The sequence below is a fragment of the Myotis myotis genome, unplaced genomic scaffold (genome assembly GCF_014108235.1).
Source record: "Myotis myotis isolate mMyoMyo1 unplaced genomic scaffold, mMyoMyo1.p scaffold_m19_p_13, whole genome shotgun sequence".
Lineage (NCBI taxonomy): Eukaryota > Metazoa > Chordata > Mammalia > Chiroptera > Vespertilionidae > Myotis > Myotis myotis.
The window spans coordinates 28,345,618-28,364,526 of NW_023416317.1; the positions used below are offsets into that span (position 1 = coordinate 28,345,618).

General features: G+C 37.5%; 1 protein-coding gene across 8 annotated transcripts in view; it reads left to right on the forward strand.

The window, feature by feature from the left end:
• PIK3CB (phosphatidylinositol-4,5-bisphosphate 3-kinase catalytic subunit beta) overlaps positions 1-18,909 on the forward strand; it is a 144,783-nt gene that overhangs the window by 31,538 nt on the left and 94,336 nt on the right. For 7 of the 8 annotated variants that reach the window (XM_036332409.1, XM_036332411.1, XM_036332415.1 and 4 more), the window contains exon 2: positions 6,497-6,600. The exons of the other annotated variant lie outside the window; for it this stretch is intronic. The gene's annotated coding sequence lies outside the window, so the exon portion shown is untranslated. The remainder of the gene's footprint in view (positions 1-6,496; positions 6,601-18,909) is intronic. 8 annotated transcript variants of the gene reach the window in all.

Sequence of the window (18,909 nt, forward strand, 5' to 3'; positions counted from 1 at the left end):
CTGCCTGGTGCCATCCAGCATGAGCTACAAAGCAATCTGTAGATGGCTGTTACTTATGTTGAGCTTGGAGGTGCCCAAGAGAGGCCAAGCTGTGAACCAGGGCAGGCTACCACTATTTCCAGGCCTGGGGCCACTTATTGAGCAGTACGGGGCACACTGTTGCCAGCTGCTGCTTGTTTGAGAGCTTTTAGGAAAGTCCAAAGCATGAGGTAAGAGAGGTCAGTTGTATTCTTAACCTCAAATGGTCCTTGCATGGTTTGTGTACTAAAATATTAACGAGTTGTAGCTGTCTTATTAGGCCATCAAGAAAAAGAATCAAGGTCACATGTGTAGGCAGTGACCTATAGGTCATACCTGCTATCTGACTGATAGTAAGATGCATTTCAATATCAGTGGTGTTAAAATCTCCCAACTTAAATTGATGTAGTATGTTAGATAATACCAGAATGTTTTCCTAAGAGGCTATACCTATTTATACTGCACCAGGAAAGTAAAATGTTTTTGTTGTTCCACATTCTCACAAGCAGTTAATACCGAGTCCCTTAAAAAAATAAAAGCTTTTTATTGATTTTAGAGAAAGGAACAGGGATAGCGAGATAGAAACATTGATGAGAGAGAAACATCATCGATCAACTGCCTCCTGTACACCCCTTACTAGGGATTGAGCCCACAACCCGGGCTTTTACCCTGACTGGAAATCAAACCAGTGACTTCTTGGTTCATGGGTTGACGCTCAACCACTGAGCCATAACGACTGAGTGATTCCCAGTCCTTTTGATCAGTCTGGTAGATGTGAAAGTCAAAAAATCATAAGTGTATAACATCATGACTTGTCACAAAATAATCAGACCCATGTAACCACCACCCAGAAGAGAACCTTGCTAGGAGTACAGAAACTCTCCATATATGTTATTCCCCCACTCTCTACCCCATCACTGCTTGCTTCTTTCCCAAAGGTAATCACGCTCTGACAGTTAACACTATAGATTAGCTTCGCCCATTTTTTGGAACATCATCATGGAATCATACCGTAGGGGTACCTTTGTTTCTGATATCTTTTGTTCAATAATATGGTTGTGAGATTTACCTGTTAAGCGTAGTTGTGAGTTGCTCCACGAAGCTTTAAGATGGACAAAGCTATAATCTCATCCTCATGGTGTGTAAGAATGGTTCCCGTTATTTGTGTGTGTTTGAGGCATTAGGAAATTATTTTTGTTGCTGATAACTTTTTGTAATGCAGATGTTCATATCTAAATGTTTTAAAAATATGTCTATGGTATTCAAATCCTCCTTCTGGATTATTTACATTTGTATTATATAATGGATTCCTATGGTTCAAAAATAAAAGATGTACGAAGGTAAACAGTCTCCCATCCCTGTTCCCAACTATCCAAATCATATTTGTGCCAAACCCCTAACATCTTACTCTGCCCAGGAGACTAGTATTATGAGTTTCTTCTGTAATCTTTCAATGTCTTTTATACATATAAGCAAATATTAATATAGATTTTTATTTCTTTACATCTTTATCCCTCTGCTGAAAGTACATTATAGCTCAGTACTAGAGCATTGGCCTGTGCACACGTACCTGTGTTGCAGGTTCTATCCAGGCCTATTGGGGCAAGGGCTGGAGGCAACCGTTTGATGTGTCTCTCACATCAGTGTTTCTCTCTCTTTTTCTCTCTTTCTTCCTCTCACCCTTTCTCCCTTCCTGCCTCCCTTCCACTCTCTATAAAAATCAATGGGAAAAATATCCTCAGGTGAAAATTAACAAAAACACAATCCCAAACACCCACCCCCCACACACAAAGTACATTATAGCAACTGTCCCATACTTTTATTATTATTTTTGCTTAACATCTTGCATATTTTTATGCATCAATTCATTTTTATAATGCTCTAAGGTACTTAATTCATTTTCATTGCAATATAGTATTTCATTATGATAATATATCGTAATTTATCCATTCTGTTTTGGGTTTGCAGTTTTTGGCTATATTGAATAATACTGCTGTGAACCTCTAGAAAATAATTTTTGTTGACATGTGTACACATTTAACAAACAAGTGTTTATGAGGATGTGGAGTAAAGGAACCCTCATGAACTGTTGATGAGATTGTAAATTGGTGTAACTACTATGGAAAACATAGTAGTTACGGAGGTTCCTTAAAAAGTTATAAATAGAACTACTTTATGACCCAGCAATTCTACTTCTGGGTATTTGTCCAAAGAAACCCGTAACACTAATTTGAAAGATAGATGCATTCCTATGTTCATTGCAGCATTATTTACAGTAGCCAAGATATGGAAGCAACCTAAGTGTCCATCAGTAGACGATTGTATAAAGAAGTGGCACATATATACAAATGGAGTATTACTCAGCCATAAAAAAGAATGAAATCTTACCATTTAAGACAAAATGGATGGTTCTAGAGGGTATTATGCTAAGTAAAACAAGTCAGAGAAAGACAAATACCATATGATTTCATTTATTTGAAATCTAAAGAACAGTATAAACGAACAAACAAAACAGAAAAACTCATAGATACAGAGAATAAACTGATGGTTGCTGAGAGGAGGGTGGGGCACTGGGTAAAAAAGGTGAAGGGAGTAAGAAGTACTGTTGGTGGTTGCAAAATAGTCACAAGGTTATAAAGTACAGCATAGGGAATATAGTCAGTAATCCTATATAATATAAGGCTAATATGCAAATTGTCCCCTTGGCTGGGAGTTCAACCAGCTGGCCAACTGCCCATGGCCCCTCCCCCGATTGGCCCTGCCCCCAGTCGTCCTCCCCCCACCCCCCCAATCAGGGGCAGGGCCTGCCAGCCAACCTCCTGCGTCCCCTCCCCTATTGGCCCGATCAGGGTGGACCCGACCTTTGCACAAATTCCTGCACTGGGCCTCTAGTATTGTAATAACTCAGTATGGTACCAGGTAGGTACTGGACTTACTGGGGCAGTTATTTCCTAAATTATATAAATTTCTAACCATTGTGCTGTATACCTGAAACTAATATAAAAATATTATATCTAGTGTGGAATTCCTGTGTCATAAGGCATGCGAATTTCCATTGCTCCACATCCTCAGCAAGCCTGCGTATTGCTATTTTCTTTAATTTTTACCTATTTTCATGGGTAACAGTGGTATTATTGGGATTTTAATATTTATTTTCTGGAGTACTAATGAGAATGCCCATTTTCCCCTATGATAATTGGCTATAGTGGATATTTATTGTTTGTCTAGAACTTTTTCCATCTAGTATATTGTTTCTTTCCCCCCCCCCACAATGAAATTGTGTGAGTGGATCTTCATATGTAAGGTCATTGATAACATTGTTTATACCTAAAGAATTATCAGGAACTTTAAGAACAAATTATTTGTTGAATTCTGTGATGAAATCAGAGTAATTTTGTGGACTAAGAACAGTAAGCAATATACTTGCATTCAGTATTAGCTGATATTGTGTCAAATCTTTTTTTTCCTCCCCTTTTAAATAGACATTATTTTTTAGAGAGCAGTTTTAGGTTCACAGCAAAATTAAGCAGGAAGTACAGAGTTCCCACATATCCCTGCCCCCACACACATAGCCTCCCTTACTGAGTTTACTGATTTCCTTACTTTTGAGAAATCTGAGCAATTTGATATCGTTTTGACATCATTCTAAAATTTATAATCTTTCTCTCACTTTAAAAAGAGAATTATTGATCCTATTTCAAAAACAGACACCAAGACTAGAATTAAATTACTTGCTTCCTAGCTGAATTTTCTTTTGAAGGTACAATATGAAAGATTTTCAACCTTAATAGCAACGATTATGCTCTCTTTTTTGATTCCTACCAATTTTCATGAAACTTGAAGATTTTTCAGTGTTCTCTCCCTTCTTTCAAATGTAAACTGTTCTAACCAAATCCTTGAACTTCTTTCATAAAATTCCTGACTTGGAGTACTACTGACAAATGTAAATAATTCCAAACTTGGTGTGTAGTACAAACTCTAATCCAAGTTGAGTGAGCTTGCCCAGAAATGAATTAAATGATATTGATTAGGATGCTATCATAAAGGTTACAAAGTCCTATAAAATGTCATCAGTGGAGAATGGGATATAACAGCTGAGAAGAGAAGGCTGTGAACTTGATCCTTAGAAAACACCCATGGTTTAGAGCTCAAATTGAAAGGCAAAGCCATAAAACTTAATGAAGACTGTAAGATCTTCTCAACAAGACAGAAGAGTCAACTAAAAAAATGATTTTTTTTATCACATTAAAATTAATGTTCATCTAATGACACCATAAATGCAATGAAAAGATAAACCACAAACTTGGGAAAGAAAATACTATATATAATAGAGAATTAGGTTCCTGAACAGCGCTGTGTTATAGATGTGCAATCTGTGCAGTCACACAGAACCCCATGTTATTTTTTTAAAAATATATTTTATTGATTTTTACAGAGAGGACGGGAGAGGGATAGAGAGTTAGAAACATCGATGAGAGAGAAACATCGATCAGCTGCCTCCTGCACACCTCCTACTGGGGATGTGCCAGAAACCAAGGTACATGCCCTTGACCGGAATCGAACCTGGGACCTTTCTGTCCACAGGCTGACGCTTTATCCACTGAGCCAAACCGGTTAGTGAACCCCATGTTATTTTAATGCTATGCTGTCACTCTCTTAAAATTTTTAATTTATTTTACTTTGGGCTCTGCAAGTTATTTAGTCAGTACTCATCCTGAATATGTAAAGCCCCCTAATAATAAGAAAAAGAGATCTCAATAATAATGACCAAAATCTGTGAACAAATGAATGTGGAAAGGAACATAGATAATTAATAAACATGTGAAAAGGTCTTCAACCTAATCAAGCAAATATAGCTGAAATCATAGTGCTATCCCATTTTATATGTTCTATAATGCCACCAATTAAGAAATCGAACTTTACCAAGTATTTGGAGAGGATATGTTATTGATTCATACACCACTGGTACATTGGTAAAGTGATACAATTGGAAGATATTTTGACATTTTTGGTAAAGTTGGGAATTTGCATGTCTTATAACCCTCCAATTTCACATCTATGTTTAAAGCATGCCCTAAAGAAATTCTTGTTTGTATAATAATGTTGATAAAAGCAAAAAGCTATAAACCGTCCAAATGTCTTTCAACAGAATGGTTAAATACATTGTGGCATATTTATATAATAAAATACAATGAAAATGTAATATGAATAAAACTCAGAAAAAAATTGAGTGGAAAAAAATTCAAGTCTTTGAAGGCTTCATAGCACACCAATTTATCAAGCTGAAAAAGGAGCAGGGGACACAAGCAAATAAAATGTAATTTAGAAATATATGCATATGTGACGGTTGTTTTTCAAAAAGTAATAACTTTGGATGGTGAACACAAAATGTAATATACAGATCATGTATTATAGAATTGTACACTTGAAACCTATATAATTTTATTAACCATTGTCACCTCTATAAATCAATAAAAATAAAATTTAGAATGAAAAAGCAGCCCAGCTAGTGTGACTCAGTGGTTGAGCATCAGCCTATGAACTAGGAGGTCACAGTTCGATTTCTGGTCAGGGCACATGCCCAAGTTGCAGGCTCAATCCCCAGCAGGGGACATGCAGGAGCTGGCCAATCAATGATTCTCTCACATCATTGATGTTTCTATCCTCTCTCATTCTCCCTTCATCTCTGAAATCAATACACATGCACACACACCCCCTATATAATAAAAGGCTAATATGCAAATCAACTGAATGTCAGAACGACTGGTTGCTATGGCACGCTCTGACCACCAGGGGGCAGATGCTCAATGCAGGAGCTGCCCCGGGTGGTCATTGTGCTCCTACAGGGGGAGTGCCGCTCAGCCAGAAGCTCTGAATCAGGCTCATGGCTGGCGAGTGCAGCGGCATTGGTGGGAGCCTCTCACACCTCTGCAGCAGGGCTAAGGATGTCCGACTGCCAGCTTAGGCCTATTCTCTGCCGGGAGTGGGCGTAAGCCGGCAATCAGACATCCCCCAAGGAGTCCTTAGTGTTGCCATGGAGGCAGGAGAGGCTCCTGCCACCCCTGCTGTGTTCCCCAGCCATGAGCCCAGCTTCTGGCTGAGTGGTGCTCCCCCTGTGGGAGCGCATTGACCACCAGGGGGCAGCTCCTACATTGAGCATCTGCCCCCGCTGGTCAATGCACATCATAGCAACCAGTCGTTCCATCATTTGGTCTATTTGCATATTAGCCTTTTATTATATAGGAAGGTTTAAAGAAAGAGGAGAGCATTTAGTTGCATAGGAAATCTACTTATGCCCCTTCCAGTTTTAACATTCTATAATTTTAATATTGTGATTCATGTGTGTTTTATATTTCCCCATATTAAAAAATATAGTTATGAGTAATTAAATGTTATAAAAGTAATAAAATTTATTTTGTTTATTTTTAATTTAGCACATTTAATGTTAATACCTTTTATCTTTACTTGTTTTTTGTAGTGTATCTTCTAATCTGATAAAGTCTTCCATGAAAACTTCGTTTAAAAAAATAAGTAATGCCATCTGTTTTCCTAAAAGACTGAAATGGGGGCTACCATTTCCAGGTAAGGATTCAATTTTGTATCTTTGATTACTTACATTATTTTTCCAGAAGTAAAATATAGAAGGAAACTGTGAATATTGGTTAGATTCTAAATCTTTTAGTTTATTTGGGGTGGGAGCTGGGGGTACTAGGTCTTGTTTTAAGACAGTTTAGGATTAGTTTACGACAGAGTTAACAGAGCTTCATGAAAGAGAGGAGGGGCTAAGTAATGTTGAAAACTTTTTAGAGAGGTTAATTGAAAACTAAAGAAACTGTTTTGAATTTGGCAGTTAAAAGGTCATTCATTGCTGGCTCTAGCAGGGCCCATTTCAGGGACAGTGTTTGTGGCTAAAAGTAAGCTAGCAATGGAGTAAAGAATAAGGAGGTGATAAAGTGAATATTTCAGCTCTTAATTCATTTACTAAACCATCATGTAGTATGTACTTAGGATGCAGCAATCATTTAACTAAAATTAGTGTGATCATATATATCCTGGGTTAAGGCTCTTGTAGATGCCCAACTATTTTTTCCAACTTTGAAATATAATTGACACATAATACTGTGTAATTACACAGCTATTTTTAATGCCATTTTTTACTCTCAAGTCTACTGATTTGGATGATAAATAACGTGGTTATACTGTTAACACCCTCATTATTCTTGTTAAGGATGGACATTCCCTGCCTGATGTTATCTTGCCTGCTAATCTGAGCTTTTAGTCTAGCAGGCAAGTTAGGAGCTTAACAAATAGCTATGAAATTAATTGGTTAATTATAGCATTGATAAATGCTGAAGAAGGGAAATAATGACCACCCGAATGAGTAGTAGGAGTGAAAGTCATTGATCTGTGAATTCATTTTGCAGGGTAGATTTCATAGGTAGATTTGGCAGGGAATATGGAAGAAAGAAGTCGTATAAATGAATCCAAGATTTTGAGTTACAGTGGTTAGAAGTATGATGGTACCATGAACAGAAAAAGAAAAGTAAGGAAACTGTGAGGAAAGATTGGTATTAGAGGTTCAGAGGGTAGGACTATAACATGATGAATTCTGTTAGACATATTTGTATTTTGGGGGTACAGGTAGAACTTTGAGAATTATCTCCTTGCATGTGGATATATGAGATTGAAATTTAAGAAAAGATAATTTAGGGCATGAAGATACAGAATTAGGAGTAATACACATAGTGTTTAAGCTGTGAAAGTAGATAATATTTCCAGTATCTTAGCAGAGAGCAGAGAAAAAAAGGTGAAACACTGAACTTTAGAAAGTGCCTGTTATAATGGGTGGCTGTTGTTAAAAAGAATCAGTAAAGGAAAAATAAGGAAGGCATGAAGGAAACCATAATCATGCAGTGTTTTTCTCTCAAGCACAATAAAGAGTTTTAAGGAGGGGCTCTTCAGAAGGAAGAGATACTGTAGGAAGATAAAGGATTTTAATACCCTAGAAGGGGCCATTGAATTGAATTATTAAGAGGTTATTGAACTGAGAGAACAGATTGAGTAGACCAGGATGAATCATAAGAGTTTAAGTAAATGATTTTACAAAATATACAGCTGGAAGAATAAAACAGAATGTGTTTCAAGGAATTTGTGCAGGATGTGAGACAGTGGTCATTTTGAGGAGTTAGCCACATAGGAAAATACATTTTTAGCATTAGTACTTGGTATATTTTGTAAAAAGGAATGATCCATTAGAGCAGTGATGGCGAACCTTTTGAGCTCGGCGTGTCAGCATTTTGAAAAATCCTAACTTAACTCTGGTGCTGTGTCACATGTAGAAATTTTTTGATATTTGCAACCATAGTAAAACAAAGACACATATTTTTGATATTTATTTTATATATTTAAATGCCATTTAACAGAGAAAAATCAACCAAAAAAATGAGTTTGCGTGTCATCTCTGACACGCGTCATAGGTTCGCCATCACTGCATTAGAGCATGTAGAGTAGCTTAAAAATTAGAGTGATTAATTGCCCAGAGGAGGTAAGATGTTTTGAGATCAAGAACATGGACAAAGAGCTTAACTTTTACCAAAGAGTACAACCTTTCTGCTTAGAAAGCAGACAAATGGAAGAGAGGTGAATCAAGGAATTTTTAGGCAAAGAGAAAGAAAACTATAGTTCGTATCCTGCTTTTTAAATAAGCTGGGGCTTGAGGTTATCTACGAGGTTTATAATCAGTGGTGGGTTGGTATCCTGGGAGAGAAAATTGATCGGTTGCCTCCTGTGTGCGCCTCGACTTGAGACTGAACCCACAACCTTTTGGTGTATGGGATGATACTCCAGCCAACAGCCATTCAGCTATGATGACCATTTTAACAATTTTTAAGAGTACAATTCGCTGGTATTTAATACATTCATAATGTTGTGTAACCGTGACCACTCTCTTATCTCCAGAACTTTTTCATCATCCCAAACTGAAACTGTACCCATTAAACAAGGACATGGAGATTGCTCTCTCACCTCTAGTTCCAGATATCTAATATTCTACTTTCTATCTCTGTGAATTTGCCTATACTAGATATCTCATGTAAATAGAATCATACAGTATTTATCCTTTTGTGGCTGGTTTATTTCACTTAGCATAATGTCCTCAAGGTTCATCCATGTTGTAGCATGTGTCACAATGTTCTTTTTAAAAGTGGATCATACTCCATTGTGTGTATAAGCCACATTTTGTTGATTGTTCATCCATCAATGGACATAAGGGTTACTTTTCACCTTTTGGCTATTGTTAATAATACCACCATGTATGTGGGTGGATAAATGTCTATTTGAGTTCCTGGTTTTAGTTCTTTTGGGTGTGTAGCCAGAAGTGGAATTACTGGATCATATGGTAATTTTATGTTTAAATTTTTGAGAAACCACTGTACTCTTTTACACATCAGTTGCATTATTTTACATTCCCAGCAGTAACACACAGGGTTGCCTTTGCCTGAATTTGGTTTACAGTGTATCTTTGCTTTTGGGCAGTAGAATGTTTTCAGTATATTTCCTTAAAAGAATGTTGTTTTCTAGTAGTTTTGGAAGTAACACAATTCCTTATACTCTACTATGAAGTTAGAACTGGTTAAGAAAGTTGTCTTTCTTCTATTAGTGAGAAATCCTCACAGGAATTAAAATTCTGGGCCTTAAAAAGAATGCATTTCCAGGAACTTGTGGTTACTATGTCTGTGTAACTTGGCTATAAAGTGTAAATATACTGAAATATACTAAGTACTTTCAGTAGCCTCAGGAGAACGCTGCCAATGAAATAGGTAAGTAAGGCAAAGATTATTTTTCTCAGTCAGAACCAGAGTCAAGAAGCATATGAGAACTGGAAAGCTTAGTGGCAATATTGAGAGAGGTTGTTTTCATTTCTAGGTAGAATAACTGATTGCTCAGGATTGGATAAAAGGATTAAATGATTTTTTTTTTCTTTCTCAAAGAATATACGTGTTAATCTCTGAGATTGGAAATTTTAAAAGTAGTTGGAGGAATTTTATCTTCCTGTTGATTGACACATTATTTATGTAACAGGTGGGGAAGACATTCCTTGTTCAGTTGGAAAATAGACCAATAAAAGTTATTAAGGGAAAAAATGTTGGTGGGATTACAGCCCCTGCAGAGAGGTTTTTGAAACTTTGCACCTTTTTGCAGTTGTCATTAAGATTTGGAAAATTTGAAGTAAATCATAGTCATTGTCTTCAATATTGTATAATTATGTTTTAATTTGAAAAAGTTTGCTTGAAGCTTCTTATCATTTTATATGAACAGTATGAATAAACGGAGTGGTTTATACTTGCCTTCCAGTTTTTACCAGTTCTTCCTCCTCCAGTTCTTTCTTTGCCCCAGGGTTCTTTTTAATTGCATTGGATGTTTATGCAGTTAGAAAAAATGTTCATAAAGATTATATTGTTGAGTGCCTACTGTTTCTGGTCTTTTGATAAATAACATGCTTTTTGCTTTACTCAGAAAATAACTGTGGTCAGATTGTCATATAGTCTGCCATACACAGTAAGGATATTGTGAAAGAAATTCTGACTATCTGTGTAGCATGACCTTTCAAAATTGTTTTCTTTGCTGCAAGCATCTCACTTAGCCTTTTGACTGTCACATGACAGAGGAAGTAGTATATAAAGGACAACATAAATGACTGCCTTGTTGATCTCAATACAGTTTTCCAATATAAGAGCATACTAAACAGTCACATATGTTATTAAATATTGTTGTTTTATTTAGGTGGAGGATCAACTAGTTTTATGCATAATGCAGAGTATATTTTAAGTTTATAACATTTATAATATTTAAAATTTAAATAGAAAAACGTTTATGTTACTTTGAAAAAGGATCTAGATTTTTACTCAAAATATTAAGAATTGTTCGTGAATAGAGATTTATTACATATAGCCATGAGTACAAATCCACCTTTTTTGTGGACAAAGCAGTTTGGATGTGTCTTTCTGGTGTTCCTGAGCAGTCAAGAGAGGCGTCTTTAAAACTGTGACGGGACCTGGGGAACATGAGTAAGCACCAGCCTGATTTTAAACTTTGATCTTATTTTTCACTAGTAATATAGCTGTATTGTTTACCTGTTTAAATAGTTACTGAGGACTTGGATCAGGCACTATGTGGAGCCCCAAAGATGAAAAAGCCTGTCCCTGTCATTCAGGAACACACTATCCAGATATCAGCAAGGGTGGCAGAAATAGAGTTTAGCAGGATCACAGCTCCTTGCTGTTGGTGCTAATGTCACTTCCCTTCTAGAAGGAAGGGGTAAAGGTTATAAGGCAGTGGTTCTCAACCTTCCTAATGCTGCGACCCTTTAATACAGTTCCTCATGTTGTGGTGACCCACAACCATAAAATTATTTTCATTGCTACTTCATAACTATAATTTTGCTACTGTAAACAATATGTAATTATATATGTTTTCCAATGGTCTTAGGCGACCCCTATGAAAGGGTCGTTTGAACCCAAAGGGGTCGCGACCCACAGGTTGAGAACCGCTATTATACGGAGAAGCAGTAGGGGCCTGAGGATAGTCAGGATTCTGAGGTGAGAATAGTGCTGGCAGGGGACTAGAAATCTGGAGCTTGAATTTGATTGTCACCTACACTGAGGTCATAAGCAGAGGAAAATGGAAATGGATTCCCATCAAATGGATTTTCCATGCCAGGTGCTGTTTAGGGCCTTTACACATATTATTGCTCTTAATCCATTTTATAAAGTTGTGAAATGTAGCATATATATAGAAGAGCACATGAAAACTCAAATTTATAATTTAAAGAGTAAGAAATAAAACATGTATGTAACAGCTTAGCTAACTTATGTGCCTTCCTCTATCATATTTCCCTCCTTCTCCCAAAGATACACTTTGTTGAATTGTTTAGGTCCTTGCTTTTCTTTATAACTTTATCACCTACATTTATATCTCTGAACAATATTTAACTTTGTATTTATATTTGAGAAATGAAATCACATTATTTGTTTCTCTTAACATTGTATGGTTCATTTGTAGTGATGTGTCTAGCTCAGCCGTGGGCAAACTACGGCCCGCGGGCCGGATTCGGCCCGTTTGAAATGAATAAAACAAAACAAAACAAAACAAAAGACCGTACCCTTTTATGTAATGATGTTTACTTTGAATTTATATTAGTTCACACAAACACTCCATCCATGCTTTTGTTCCGGCCCTCCGGTCCAGTTTAAGAACCCATTGTGGCCCTCGAGTCAAAAAGTTTGCCCACCCCTGGTCTAGCTGTATTTTGTTAATTTTCCATATTATAAAATATTCAATACAACATATTGATCATTCTATTAATGTATATTTAGGTTATGTCTAGTTTTTGGGTATTATGAAAAATTCCACATTGAATATTTATGTACGTGTGACATTTTTGGATAAGGATTTTCCTAGTATATAAACCTAATAATCTAATTTTTGATGCCAGATTCTTTGCAAGAGGTTGGATTGGTTTATTCTCCCACCAGCAGTGATCTATGAAATGTCATAGCATTATGGTTTTAATTTACATTTCCTTGGTGACTGGCTAATGACATTGAACTTTTTTGTTCCCATATGTTTCTGGTTTTTTGGGGGGCTCCTCTGAAGTTTCTGTTTAATTATTTTGTCCATTTTTCTATTGGGATTTTGTTCTTTACATATTAATTTTTCGCTGTAATTTATAAAAATTATTTGATCAATTTCTATTTACCTGTTTGACATCTTCATTGAATCTCTTCTTGTTTTTTTGCAATAAGAGCAACCTTTTATATGGCCTACCAGAATCTGGAGCTAGCCAGCCTCTCCAGTACCATTCTCCGTTTTCTGCCTTTCTGTGTGGTTTTTTTTTAGGTCTTGGCATACGTTCTTTCTCCTTTTACCTAGAATTTCTTCTCTTCAAATCTGTGCTAAAATTCTGCTTTTCTAGGAAATTACTCTTGGCTTTACCTGCCTCAAATTCACATACTTTGTACATCTCCACTTCTGAGAAATATAGTAATTCTAGTTAGATGACTGGTTAGGAGCAGAAAGAGAGTAGTCAATATATTCATTTCTGCCAGTGAATTAAAAAATGCATTGTGCAAGTGATAAACAAGGACGAAAGCTGTTGAGTTGAAATAGGAGAGAATGATCTGCTACTGTCATAATGGTACTCTCATTATGATGTTCCCTCACTTCTCTTCATGATTCTGTTTTCTGTTTGGATGAAGAAGGGTGATTAGGAAAATACAGTGATAGAGTAAACCAGTCAATGACTGAATATGACTGAGGAGGATATGTGGGATTTATTCATTCATTCATTCATTCATTCATTCATTCATTCATTCATTCATTTTTAAAGGAATGAATTTCTTTTTAAATCTATTTCTGTTAATTTCAGAGAGAAAGGGAGAGGGAGAGAGAGAGAGAGAAACATCGATGATGAGAGAGGATCATTGACCGGCTGCCTCCTGCACACCCCCTACTGGGGATCAAACCCACAACCTGGGCATGTGCCCTGACGTGGAATCAAACCATGACTTCCTGGTTCACAGGTCAATGCTTAACCACTGAGCAAGGCTGGGCGATACAGGGGTTTTAATCATCATGGCCTTGCAGCTACCTAAACCAGCGATTTTCAACCTTTTTCATCTCATGTCACACATAAACTAATATTAAAATTCTGCAGCACACCAAAAATGTTGTTTTGCTGATCTTCCATAATATAGGTATAATTTTGATTGATTTGCAAAAATATATAATAATACTAATTACCTACCCTTTTTGCTCAAGTGTGACTTAAAAAAACACACAACACAACAGGTACCTATATTTGTATATAAGAATTTCTGGTACCAAGAATTACCCAATCAGACACAACCTTATTGTGCGATGTGATCAGTTTGACTTACATATTTATGATTCAAAACAGGGCATTCCTACTGGTCAGCTATTGTGTTGGCTATTGTCTTTTTCTTTTCTTTTCTTTTCTTTTTTTTTTTTGGACAATCCAGGGGAAAAGAGGTCAGTGCCCCTGACTAAATAGTCATGTATTGCATATTTTAAAAATTCTTGCGGCACACCAGTTGAAAATGCTGATCTAAACTATGTATTTGACTAAATTTAGTGAAGTCCAAATTGCTATAGCAGACTGAAAATAATGGCTCAGACACAGTAGATGTTTATTTTTTACTCCTGGAAGAGTCTAAAGTGTATTGTCCTCTTTGGTGGGTGGATTCTCTTCCGGGTGATTTCTTCTGTCTTATGACTTTCATTCTCTATAACCAGTGGAAAAGAAAAGAGAAGATATAGGCAGCACACTAACTTTTTAAAAATACCTCACCTGAAGTGGCATTTTCTTTCAACATGCCACTGGAGAACTCTTAGTACATGACTATTTCTTACTGTTCAGCCTCCAATCCCATGAGCATGTATAACCCCTCTCTGAGGTCATCACTATTATAGTTTTGTGAATTTTTGTTATTCTTGCTTGCCTTTCATACCATTACACACATATGTTATTAAGCAATAATAGTTTTTTATTTTTAATATACATAAACTCCTTACGTTATGGTGTTTTGCTTTTTTCTACAGGAGGTTAGAATATCTAGTCTGCCAAGTGCAGAGCCCCAGTTCCATACTGTGGCAGGAGAAAAGCAGTCTCTTTCACAGTGGCCCTGGTAATCTCTTATTTTTGTAGATCTCATAAAATAAGATATCTATACTCAAGAAGATTTATAATATAGTACATATCCTTCTTTCTTAGAGATTAAATTTAAAAGGCACAAGGAAAGTGTTTCCATTGTGTCTCCATTCACCTTGTTCAATGCAATTTTGAAGGAATATGAGATGCTAAAGATTTTTCATCAATATTGGCTCCTTGTTATCATAACTAGGCTACTCATAGTTTTAGCTTTATCTAGGCCCTGGGTACCAACTCTACCATGAATGGAAGCTCATTATGTGAGGTGAAGTAATTCTGATGTTATGTGTTTGTACAAAGTAGTAGGCAAATGTGTTAGTTTTTAAATGCTAAATTAAGAACCTGTTTAAATAGTCTATATTTTCAGATTATTAAATATATTTATAAACACGTAATTAAGGAAGCTGACTAGAGCTTGCATCAGTTTATTTATAAATTTGGACTGTAAGTTTCAGCAGTTACGATTTAAAGGAAACTACTTTGATAGTTTTCTTAACTGAAGTTTGACAGATCAAAGTTGGGTAATGTAAGTTTCATTTTTATACTAAACTAAAAAACAAAAAGTTGAACAGTTGGTGGTTGCCAGAGGTAGGGGGTTAGAGGTTGGCAAAATGGATGCAAGGGGTCAAAACGTACAAACTTTGAGTTATAAATAAGCCATGGGGATGTAATACTATACAACATGGTGACTATAGTTAATAATACTATCTTGTATGTTTGGAAGTAGTTAAGAGAGTAGGTCTTAAAAGTTTTCATCAGAAGGAAAAATTATGCTGCTTTAAAAATAATGGATTTGAGGTTTTTTAAATAATGTGATATATTAAATTGTTGTAAATTAAATATAGAACATCATCCAGAAGCTGAATTTGAAGCATAAATTAATGAAGATATCAGATCTTTTGGGAACCTAGGCATAGTGAACTCCTGTGATGAATTATTACTAGTACTAGGGGCCCAGTGCATGAATTCGTGCACCTTGAAAGGAACTGTGGGCCACAGGCTGCGGTAGGCATAGGGGCAGGTCTCGGCCCATCCTCCGCACCCCCTCCTGCCGCCACCACTCCCCCCCCCCCCCCCCCCCCCGGTTCCCTGTCTGCCGAAGCCTCACTCCTCCAGCCCCCGCTCCCATGTGCTGACAGCACCAGCTCTGCTCGCACCCGCTGAAGGCGTGGAGCGATTGGGGCCGGCACCAGCAGCAGGTGCAGGTGGGGCCATTGCCGGCAGTGGGTGTGAGAAGCAACTGCTGGCCCCAATCTCCCCTCAAGAGCAGGGGGAGATGGAGAAGCCCTGAGGGGCGATTGAGGCCAGCAGCCACCGCTCACACCTGCTGCTGGTGCCGAGCGATCAGGGCTGGCGCCGGGCACCGGCAATGGGTGCGAGCGGCAGCTCCAGCACTGGCAGCGGGTGCAAGCCGGGCCGGCACCAGCAGCAGGTGCAAGCGCTGGTGGGACCGCGGCGGGCGGGAGCAAAGAATTTTCACTAACCACCAGAGGCTCACCTTGATGACAACGACCAGCGCCTTGGTCTGGTGCTCCTGCTCACCTGCTCCACCATCCCACCGCGGCTGACGCCCAGCATATTCTGTGCACGCTCCCTGGTAGTCAGCGCACATCATAGTAACTGGTTGTTCGGTTGTTCCGCTGTTCGGTCTATTTGCATATTAGCCTTTTATTATTTAGGATATCCCAAGCCAGTGATTTTCAACGGGTATGCTACGAGAATTTTTAATACATATGATACCTATTTAGTCAGGGGCACTGACCTCTTTTCCCCTGGATTGTCAAATAAAAAGAAATGACTACAGCCAATACAACAATAGCCGACCAGTGTGAATGCCCTGTTTTGAGCCATAAATGTATAGGTCATATAATTGAGTTGCATCTTATTGGTCATATTGCATAATAAAATTGCATGTGATTGACTAATACTTGATACTAAAAATTCTTATGAACAGTATAGGCACCTGATTTTGTTAAAATTCACTTTGGAGCAAAAAGGGTAGGTAATTACTTGTTTGTGTGTGTGTGTGTGTGTGTGTGTGTGTGTGTGTGTGTGTGTGTGTGTGTTTTAAATCATTCAAAATTATACCTATTTTTTGGGTCAGATCAGCAAAATATGTATTTTTTGCAGAGTTTTTGTAGTTAGTTTATGTGTCCCATGAGATGATAAAGGTTGAAAATTGCTGTTCCAAATCATGTAACTCCCAGTACTTACTCTATTGTGCACTGGTCCTTGTGGTCGGCAGGAGCAGTTAGGCAATGAGGGGGATTTCATGGCAGCAATACTGTGGTGCTATCTCACCTTTAAGGTCAGGTCTCCTGATCCCTAGACACTATTTTCCAAACCTCTTCCTGAAATTCCCAATATTTCATCCTCATATCTTGTGGTTGAGGCTCTGTGGGGGTTGAGGTGGAAAATACTATAACTGGTCATAGAAGCCTTCACTATCTTTCTCCCAGCAGTTTTACTCCCCCCAGCAGTCTAAGAAGGAGCATCATCCGAATAAACAGAACAGTTGTACTTCCCACTTGTCTTTCTCAGCTGACCTAAGTGCTGTGGTGCAGGATGGCCTTTAAAGGGCTCCATGTTTTATTTTTATAATCCCATCTTTCCCCAAACTACGGTGTGATATGGTATCTTAAACAGCGTGAGTTCTTAATAAATACTTATTGACTTGAAGCCTAATAATTTTTCTTCCTTTCTCTCTTAATCAAGTACTAGCACTGAGATGACACTATCAGCCAGCCTCTCTTGACGTACTGTGTCCTCTAGAGAGAATAGGCAGTGAAAGAAGAGTTGGCACCAGGGACAACTTTCTCTACTTTTTGTTGTTGTTGTTAAATTTTCAGTTTATGTCAATAGTGAAGGGATAATAAAAACTACACACAGAAGCTTTTGTCATTTATGGCTGGATAGCTTAGGAGGAACATTGGTCTCCAAGTAAAAGCTATAAAACAGACAAACAAATACTTACATAGATCAGCTTAAACCAGCATGCAAAGGAGTAATCCTGAAATGGCTTGGGAGAAATGTCAGCTTTTTGGGATGCTCTGTTAATTTTTATATATTATAACTTATTTTGAACATGACAGCAGACAGAAATAACTAAAAGGTTCAGAGTCTGGAATAGTGCTTTTTCCACAGCTGTAAGCTATTTAAAATTCTTCTCGTGTTACTGTTTGCCATCCAGATGGCTTTCTGGCACTAGTTCAGTTCCTAGATGTGAAGGCTGCTGGTTATTTACTCACCAGTATCACCACACTCTTGTACAATTTGACTCATGACTCACAGTGCTTACATGTGGGTACCCTTTGCTATACAGTCATTCCTGATTGTCATAATGTCACTTGTTAGAGACATGTTCCAGAATTGACTGGACACCAGTTCCAAATGAAGATTTGTTGACATTCAAGAGAACACTCTGGTTAGTCTGTTGGATCCATTGCCACTGGAGTGAGAAACAGAAACAGTCATCCAGACAATGAAACTTTTGTCTGAAATATTTATGTGCATGATAGATGCAAAAGTGTATCCAGTAAGCCAGAATTATTTGCTTCACTTTTTTACTATTAACTAAAGTGATTAAAATGCAAAAAGGGCTTACCGCAGAAATCAGTATTGTGGTGAGAGGCTAGGGAGGGGGAGGAGGTTGCTATTTAAAAGGAACACCCTGAAGATGCAGATAGTGTTGTATTTCTTTCTTTTTTTAAAAAAAATCCTCACCCAAGGATATGTTTTGATTGATTTTAGAGAGAGAGGAAGGGGGAGAAATATCAATTGGTTGCCTCCCGTTTGTGCCCCAACTAGGGATTGAACCCGCAACCTAGCATGTGCCTGACTAGGAATCAAACCCGAAACCTTTTGGTGGATGGGACGACACTCCAACCAACTGAGCCACCCAGCCAGGGCAGTGTTGTATTTCTTGACCTGGACTGTGGTTTGCTTTATAATAAGTGTTGCTTTTCAATAATTGGTTTGGTACTTTTTAATTTATGTGTTATTTTAAACAATAAAAATGTTTAAAAATAGAGAATACTTGCCTAATATGTAGATCACATACTTTGTAATAGATGTGAGTAGTAAGTCTTTGTCCTGTTAATTTTTATCTATTTAGGAAAATATCAACTTTTGCCCTAAAAGATGGTTATGGTCAAATAGTTATT